The following is an 8947-nucleotide window of genomic DNA, read 5'->3' as shown; positions in this document are numbered from 1 at the left end:
TGAGTCATATCATTGATAATGATTTTCTTTTTATCGTCAGTATACGTGTACTTCTGGAGCTTTATTGGTGTACGGCACTTCTCACTTTCCTCGAAGAGGGATCGTTTGTGCGATGAGTATAAAAGCGCTTCCTGCTTTATTTCATTGGAGGTTTGTAGGCTGACTGTTGCATAGTCAAAGGTATTGCGCCTGTTTCTTTTGGGAGGGCTTACGCTGTGGACGTAAGCTATGATAGGTGCAGTCTTAGTATCGTATCTGTTCGCTGGTTTGACATTAACGGCAACGTTTGGAGAAGACGACTTTGGATTTTCTTGAAAGCGTCTGTCCGCTGGTTTGGCATTAATGGCAACGTCTGGAGAGGGCTCTGGATTCTGTTGAACTGATTTTCCGGTTTGGAATGTGGACTTTTGGACGACTGAGCGGGGTGTTGCTTTTGAAGCTGTTTTCTTCTGGTCCTTGTTACTCCTGACCTTGCCAGACATATTGACTCCACGTGTTCAGAGTACACTGACAAGTGGCATAATTTGGTTTTTATACTGAAAAGACGGATCGAAAATTGCAAACGCTGATTCGCTGAAATTCTCGTTTTATTATTGGCTAGTTAGAATGGCTGTTTCCTATGCGGTCCGTTGAAAGCATGACTCCGAAAAAACAAATCGGAATATGGCGGAATACATTTTCAAGCTTTTTTTTTTCAAGTGTGTACGTAAGCGAGTCCCGGGAAGGCAGTGTTCCAAAATCAGTTCTTTTAAAAGAACCATTTTTCTTACGAAACCTTATCCAGCGTGATTCTCAGGAGGTCCAGGCCGCTCGTGTCATGGACTCCTTTCTCCCTTGCCGTTATATTTTCACAAAAGTGGGTTGGCTTTGAAATCACTTAACATAATTTTTTTGTTTTAACTTTACAAAAAGTTGATTTTTTTTGTTTCAGTTTAGATCATGTGATAGACCTCTGAGAATATTTTTCTCAAAGGTACCAAATTTAAATTCAAATTTCAGTTCCGAATTCAAACAAATTCACAGAAAAAACTGAACGATTTTAAGATATATAATAGAATTGAGAGACTAAAACTTCTGTGCAAAGTGCAGTAAATTGTATGTTGACATGTTTTCATTTGCTTTAAAGGGGTAAGAAGGGTGGTGATGTTACAGCAGGGAGCCCAAAATGCAAGCCACGTACATTTAATTCACATTCATTCATGCAGTCATCTAATCACAAGCCAAGGACAGCTTTCAGTTATGTTCTAATTGAATTAAATCTGCATGAAAGAATGTGAATTAATTAAAATGGGTTACTCTTTAGGCCTCCTTGTTTTACAGTGGAACCCCACCTTTAACCACCCTGTTAATACGACCACCTGGATAATACGACCACTTTATTCTGGCCTAAAAAAACACTCAGTCAGTAATTGTCTTATTTACAGAACTACGTTAATACGACCACCGTGTTAATATGACCAGTTTTCCATGGCCTTAAGGTGGTCGTATTAACAGGGTTCCACTGTAATATCATTTCTCAAATGGCATGTTTTAGGATGGTGTTCTCCACAAACTTCTGGATTGCAAGGTTAGATGGTTACTTTGCAACTGGTATTTATTAAGTAATGAAAGACATTGAGATGCTTTCATGACAAGATTGGCAGTTTATTTGTATAATTCTAGCAAAATGTTTGTTACTGTAATTTTATAGAGTAAAAAATATGAATATGGTTTGCAACTGTACCAGACAGTCTGGAAAGATGCCACAACTGTGTAATAATGTATCTTGATTCCCTCTTTTTATGATACAGCTGACAGTTAGTGATCCATGCTGACTGTACAATTTCTGATACAAGGTAAGTCCAGTAATTCCAAAAGCACAAAATCATCAATATACAAATACAAACATAGTACAAGCACCAGAATTCAGGAAGTAAAGTTGATGCCGCGAGGCATAACTGTTACCCATGAACTGTGGATTGAAGAGTTGTCTCATTTGTAACTAAATCAGGAGATGTTCGGCACAGATTTCCTTCTACTGGAGAGTGTTACTGCTAGATGGTACTTCCTGTGCGTTGTTTGAATATATTGGCTGAAAACGATTGTGAGGAATGTGACATTGATCTCGTTGTAATCACAGACCAATAAGTTGTAATCAATTCCAATGTTATGGGCACTATCACATGAAACTGTGGCTCTTTACAAACTACACGGTGAAAATTCTGAAGCAAGTACATGTAGAACATCATATGGCAGCCAGTGGATGCTTTCAATGCTGTATCTTGTATAGTTTCTGTTTTAAATTTCTTTTCTAAAATGGAATAAAAGTGGGAATCAGTAAGTTTCTAAAATATGTTAATAATCATAAGAAAAAATCAATTGTTTTAATAATCATTTATACAAGAGGTACTATTTTATGATTAATATCTATACATAATAATTGTTTACAGTGGATGTCAACATTAATCATTATTATCACACATGCATGTTCTGTAGAGCTGTAAGTGGACCAGAACAAGAAACAACCATTTCTACTTACCTGAGTACAGTTGCAGAATGGAGGGTATGTGACCCAAAGGGTCACAAGGAGTTTAAAAGGGACTCTTACATGTACATGTATTTATGTAGACACTGATAGTTACTGACCAGAAGTCTAACAAAAACATTCACATTTAATTAAATACTGACTTCAGTTATTCTTTGTTAACACGATTTTAAATTGTAAATGCTACCTTATATAATTAACAGTCATTACAGCCTAAGAAAATGAGTCCATCGTTTTTTTTGTTTTTGTTTTTGTTTTTCTGTTTTGTTTTGTTTTGTTTTTGTTTTTTATTGCTATGCACACAGCTTTATGGTCACACAAGTATGTCTCTAGAACACCTGTTTGAACTCTTGATTCATTCAAATTAGTATAAATGTGATTGATTGTAGTTCTGTTATCAATGGTGAATTCTAAAATATGTTGCATGTATCCATATGACACAATCATTTGTTGGTATAAACTGCTGTTTAGCATGTGCATCATTTACATTACATTATTTACAAAGCTGTCGAGGACATCAAGATTGGCTTATGGTCACTGTAGTAAGACTCTAGTGTACCTGCTGATTGCACAAGGTGTGGTACATTTGTATAAATGTGATCTATCTGTGTGCGGTAGTCAGTAGTATACTGGTTAATCAACTGCGTGTATCCTTTATTTGTCATTAGAAATGCTTTAACAGCTTTTTGTTCTGTACTGTCCTGCATCAGGTTAACATTGAAATCTCCAAGTAGTACAGTAGGAATTGTAGGTTCCATCAATACTGAATTATGAAGATGAGTAAGGGCTTCAATCAAGTGTGAAATTCTAATAATTTTTGAGCGGTAGATACCTACAATGTGAAAATTTGCAACTGGATCGTTAAGAACTGTTACAATAACTTCTATGTCATTAGTATTAAACCTGTATGGAATTTCAGTACAGTTCAAATCATTTTTAATATACAAAGCAGTTCCATAGGAAGTCCTGATGTTAGAATGATTGAAGTCATTTCTGTAAAGAGTAAATCCAGGTAGCTCATATGTATCATCTCTATCTGACAAGCAAAGTTTTGTTTCAACAAAAATGTTAACATCAGCCTTTTGAATGTTGTAATCAGTTCGAACATCGTGAATATGTAAGTGGAGAGATCTAACATTCTGAAACAAGACTGTTTTTGTTTGGGGTGAATCTAAGTTTACCTGCAAGACTGCTAAAGGCTTGAGGCTTGCCTCTGTTCTCAGTCTACTCATTTCATTTTTAACTTTCTCGGTGACCTTAATTTTTTTCTCATTCAAATTGAGAACATGTACTGAAGAACTGTTTCGTACTCGGCTCAGGCCGACATAATGCATGTGCTCTCTTGTTGATGATTGAAAATCAACAACTGCTTCATTTAGTGTATCTCCTTGACAACGGTGAATAGTCAGCAGCAGGTCTAAGTGGAAATTGACGTCGAAGAATTTGTACCTTACTTTTTTTTTTATTAATTTGGAATTGTTTTGTAACTTCTAAAATTGGTGTCCAGTTTTTATTTATGCCTGTGTTGTACAAATGTGCATGTTCTTTGCACCACTTTCTGCCTATTTCAAGATGTGGAAATGATACCCAAATAATACTTGGTCTGGTTGAATTATCAACTCTGTAGTCTATGTTCTCTACCATACACTCTGCGCCATTTGTTAGACCATCAGTCACATCAATATTAGTTGTTAGGTCATATTTTGCCTCAATTGCTACTGATACTAGTGAATATAAACCCATTGTCTTTGTTGCATCATCTGGGATTTTATTTTTTATTTGTTTCTTGAGATCATCTGAAATGTCTCCACCTATAATGTCCACAGCCTTAATCTGAGCTTTGTCAGTTCTAGATAGCGCATACAGAGCATTATTGTGGGCATCTACTGATGCATTTGTAGTAAATAAATGTGTCGTGTTGATTGGATAATTATCACTTTCTGGTGTTACATTCAGGAGTCGTTGTTTTAAAATGGCTATATCATCATCAGAATGTTTTCCCTCTCTCAAGCGATTAAGTAGCTCTGCAAATTGCTTGTCATCTTTTTGTCTCATTATTTCCGTCAATTCGAAGAGGGAGAAGTATTCTGTCCAAATGTTAGTTGCGAAAGCATTGTAGCCATATTGAGAATTTTCAAATATCCACTTATCAAAAACTGGTTTTAACTGGAAAAGATCTCCAACAGTTATCACACTTATTCCACCAAATGGCTCGTTGGTTCTCATTATTTGTTGCAATCTTAAGTTCAAAAAGTTGAACATACCACTTCCAACCATAGAGATCTCATCAATAAATATAACTTTAAGTTTCTTCAGTTGGGTTCTAATAGTGTTTAGTCTGTCACTATCCAGTGTACAATCTTCAAAACCTCTATTGGCAGGTATTGTAAAAGTAGAGTGTAATGTGTTACCTTTTATGTTGAATGCTGCTTTACCAGTGGGGGCTGTTTTTACAACTTTGACATCATCTGGATTTTCGCCCGCAATAGAATTCAGATACCTTATCAGTGCTTCATACAATGCATTGGTAACTGTACTTTTGCCAACTCCAGCACCTCCACTTAAGAACAATCTAAGAGGATCATTTTTAGTTTTCACTGAATGTAGGACATGATAAAAAAAAAAACTGTCTTAGTTCTTCATTTAAAGAGCGTACAAGTGCATAATAATCATTGTCAGACATGCGCCTCATAAGGAGTTCTTCATCATCATTATTTCTGGGGAAAATACCAATGTCATTAAGCAAATCATAGTGACTATGGTGCTTGTTTTTTCCAGGGTGAAAGCAACCAAATAATTCACTAGGTTTCTGCTTGACTGCACAGTCCTGCTTATTTAGATGTTCCGCATTTGGAGCAACATTATCAAAGTTGTCATATTTCGCATTATTCATATCTTCCATTGCTTTATCAAGTATTTCTGAATGGTATTCATATTGGCGCCTATTGCAGAGAATCTCATCCCTAACCTGTTCAAATCTCTCTTGGTAAGTTTGACAGTCTTTAATCAAATCACTGCTTTCCTTTCGCCATGATGTATAAAGCATTAGTTGCTCTCTATAATGGTTTTCTGGGTCTTTATCTTTATGGTACCTGACAGAGCGGATTATTTTAGGCTTTTTCCCTTTTACTAGTTTCATATCTCCTTTTAGTTTGTATTCATTTGGTTCACATTCAGACTCAATGACATTAATACTATCAGGGTCATCATCAGTGTTGTCTTCAAAATTAGTTTCTGGTAGAAAATCATCAATGTCTGTGAATGATGCGTTAATATTACTAGCACTACTGCTATCACCTTCCTTATCTTTAACACAGTTAAACAATGCAACAAAGTCAGCCAAGCACAACCTTTCCAATTGTTTTGGGTCTTCTTTGATAACGTTTAATGATATTGTCAGATTCTATGTCAGTTGAGTTGTCAGGCAACTCCTTGAGCTTATCTAATTTCTTTAACAAAAATGCCCTTTCATCTGGAGGTGAGGTGCTGATAAATTGAAAATCTCGGGAGGATCTTCTCATTGGCATTTGTAATACAAGATACACAGCTTCTTGAGCACTAATTTCAACTGCATTTAGAAATTTGTTTCCAATCTGCCTTACTCTGTTTGTGATATCTTTGTTGCCAGATTTAGCTTCTTCAGATGCTTTTTCTAGAAGTCTGCTCATACCTCTCTGCCTTTTTGTAATACAGGACAGTATGTAGGTAGCACATGCATAAAGATCTAGTACATATTGCATGTCCATGTTCGCTCGCCAAGCTTTTAGCAAATTAGTGTTGTAACTATTGATCCGTATTTCTGATGGTGCCCTTTTCAAAAATAATGTGTTACGCTTTAATGTATGTCTTATAGCTAAGATATAACTTTCTTCAGTCAATTGTAATTTGTTGAGAAAATTTTCAAAACTGGTATCTTCACCATATTTCATGTTGTCAAGAACTTCTTTTATTTTTTCAGCATTTTCTTTTATCTGTTTCTTGTTCTCTTCATCAAAGCAGGAGTTGTCAAGAGGTGTTAAAATCACTGTCTTTGGCATAGGAGGCAGTGGAAAATTAAACCTACATATCTTATGCCCTGCCTTCTTACATGTCTTGGCATTCCTGTGCATCTGTAAGTTTACAAGCTCTTCCATTTCACTGGAAGTTTCTGGGTTATGGCAAGTAACATACTTATCAACAAAGCTCACAATTTCTTCACTAGAACTTTTTTTCATATTGCGGGGCTTCCTTTACCCAAAATAAACCATGGATATGTGGGCTTCCTCTTTGTTGAAATTCAACTCTGTAAAAATAATCAGCTATTTCTCCTATTGGCATTACACTGCTCTTTAATACATCACAAATAAATAACTGAACCATGTGTTCAAAGTTTCTAGCACACGTGACTGGATCCTTTTGTATCAAATCTGATTTCTGTTCCCATGTCATTTGTTTGATTTCCACATCAGTATACTCTTTGCTATCTACAATTCTGCCTAAAGTTTTAAGAAGATGAGTCCACCTTGTTTCAGCAGCTGAGAAAGAGCAAAACCATGCAGGATTGCCAAGTTGACGAATCATAGCAAACAAGTCTTTTTTGCATTTTTCGAAATACGGTGGTGAAGATCTAAGATTCCTTAAGTGGCTGTCCCGCTAAAAGCGGTCCACTCTGTATCAATCAGCTAAACTCAAGAAAGACGGGACAACAGAAGTCCGGCAAGAAAACACAAGCACAGGCTTTATTTCAAGTGAAGTCCACATGGAACTGACGCCATCTAACATACGGGAACTAAATGACGTAACGATGTAACGATATGTCACGCAACATGTCACATCTCCCCCAATATAGAAAAAGCAAGTAAAAATGAAATATGAAATAAAATAAAATAAGAAAATAATGAGCCATGCAAATCTAGCATAATAAATGTTCATTGGCAAGTGTTCAATGTCTATAACCCCTTCAAAGTCCAATGATCATGGGCCTGGCCTTGTAGCCACACAGCAAGTTCTATTAAGTCTCTTTAGTATTGAAATGTCAATGTTCAATAATAGTGAACCATAACAAGTGTTCAACAAACTAATCAAACATGCGATGCTAAAGTTAGGTTCAGTGTTCAGTACTCAAGGTTCAGTAACTGAGGCCAAGAAGCATGACAGTCAAGTATTGTAATCTGCGAGATAGGATGGTCTTTTTACAATCCGTCCTGAGCGGGTCCTTGTTATCACACCACAGTCCGACTCAGCTATCTCTCGGTTGAGTTCAACAAGGGAAGTACCGGTATCCAGGGTGCTGCTTGACTCTCCTTGACAAGTTGAGTCACCGGTTGTGTCAGGAGTGTTTGAGACTTGTGGTGGTAAATTAGTAGTAACCTCAGGAGGCAGCTCATTGGTTCTCTTCAGATGAACTCTGTTTCGTCTGTAAGACGTCCCATCTCCTGTCTCCACTTCATATGACCTCTCATCGAGCCTTTCCACGACAACTCCCTTCTTCCACTCCTTTTTTCCCAGTACAAACGGCTTCATTCGCACAGTGTCACCCTCGCTCAGAGGGGGTAGATCTCGGGCGTTGGTGTTGTAATACCGGGCTTCCCTTTGCTGGACTTCCTTCAATTTCTCTCTCTCGTGAGCCGAGTTGAGTGTCCTTGGCTCCAACAGGGTGCTAGTTGTAGGCAGTAGAGTTCTTGTTCTTCTATTCATGAGCCTCTGGACTGGACTGCTTCCAATGCCTTGTGATGGGGTGTTGCGTTCAGCAAGGAGCCCCAAGTAGAAATCGTCTCCAGCTTTGGCAGTCTTGCGAAGCAGTCGTTTGGCAGATTTGACAGCTGCCTCTACCTTGCCATTGGCTTTGCTGTTGTAGGGGGATGTAACACTATGCTCAATGTCCCAGGTCTTTGTCATTCTCTTGAATTCTGCAGCTGTAAATTGAGCGCCATTGTCACTTACGAGCTGACATGGACTGCCATGTCTGGCAAAATGAGCCTTGAGTTTCTTCACCACAGTCTCAGCATCTACACGGTGCAGCTTGTCCAGTTCCCAATAGCCACTATAGTAATCCACTGTCACCAGGTAGTCTGTCTGGTTCAGGGAGAATGGATCAACAGCTACTTTCTCCCACGGCCTCTGTGGCACTTCATGGGACATGAGGGTCTCTTTGCCATGCGAGATTTCAAACAGCCTACAGGGCTCGCAGGTTGAAATCCAGTGTCTGAGTTCAGAGTTCATGCCAGGCCAATACACACTTTCCCGTGCCCTCCTGAGACAGCCTTCAACACCAGCATGGGATGCATGTATGTCTCTCTTTACTTCGGCCCTAAGTCCCTGGGGTACAACAAGGCGCTCACCTTTGAAAACGAGCCCATCATAAATGCTAAGCTCATCTCTCATGCTGTAGTAGGGGACCAGTTGGGAAGGAACGTTGGACTTCTCCTCAGGCCAGCCTTTCAG

The 8947-nt window shown here is 38.1% G+C and overlaps 1 pseudogene; it reads right to left on the bottom strand.

The window, feature by feature from the left end:
* Positions 1-931: 931 nt before the first annotated feature.
* LOC149105380 (uncharacterized) lies at positions 932-6623 on the bottom strand (annotated as a pseudogene).
* Between the last annotated feature and the right edge of the window lie 2324 nt (positions 6624-8947).

This window comes from Orbicella faveolata, unplaced genomic scaffold (genome assembly GCF_042242905.1).
Source record: "Orbicella faveolata isolate gen_17 unplaced genomic scaffold, um_ofav_v1 contig_34, whole genome shotgun sequence".
NCBI classification, from domain to species: domain Eukaryota; kingdom Metazoa; phylum Cnidaria; class Anthozoa; order Scleractinia; family Merulinidae; genus Orbicella; species Orbicella faveolata.
The sequence above is the reverse complement of the archived record's forward strand: the minus strand, read 5'-3'. Positions and strand labels throughout refer to the sequence as shown.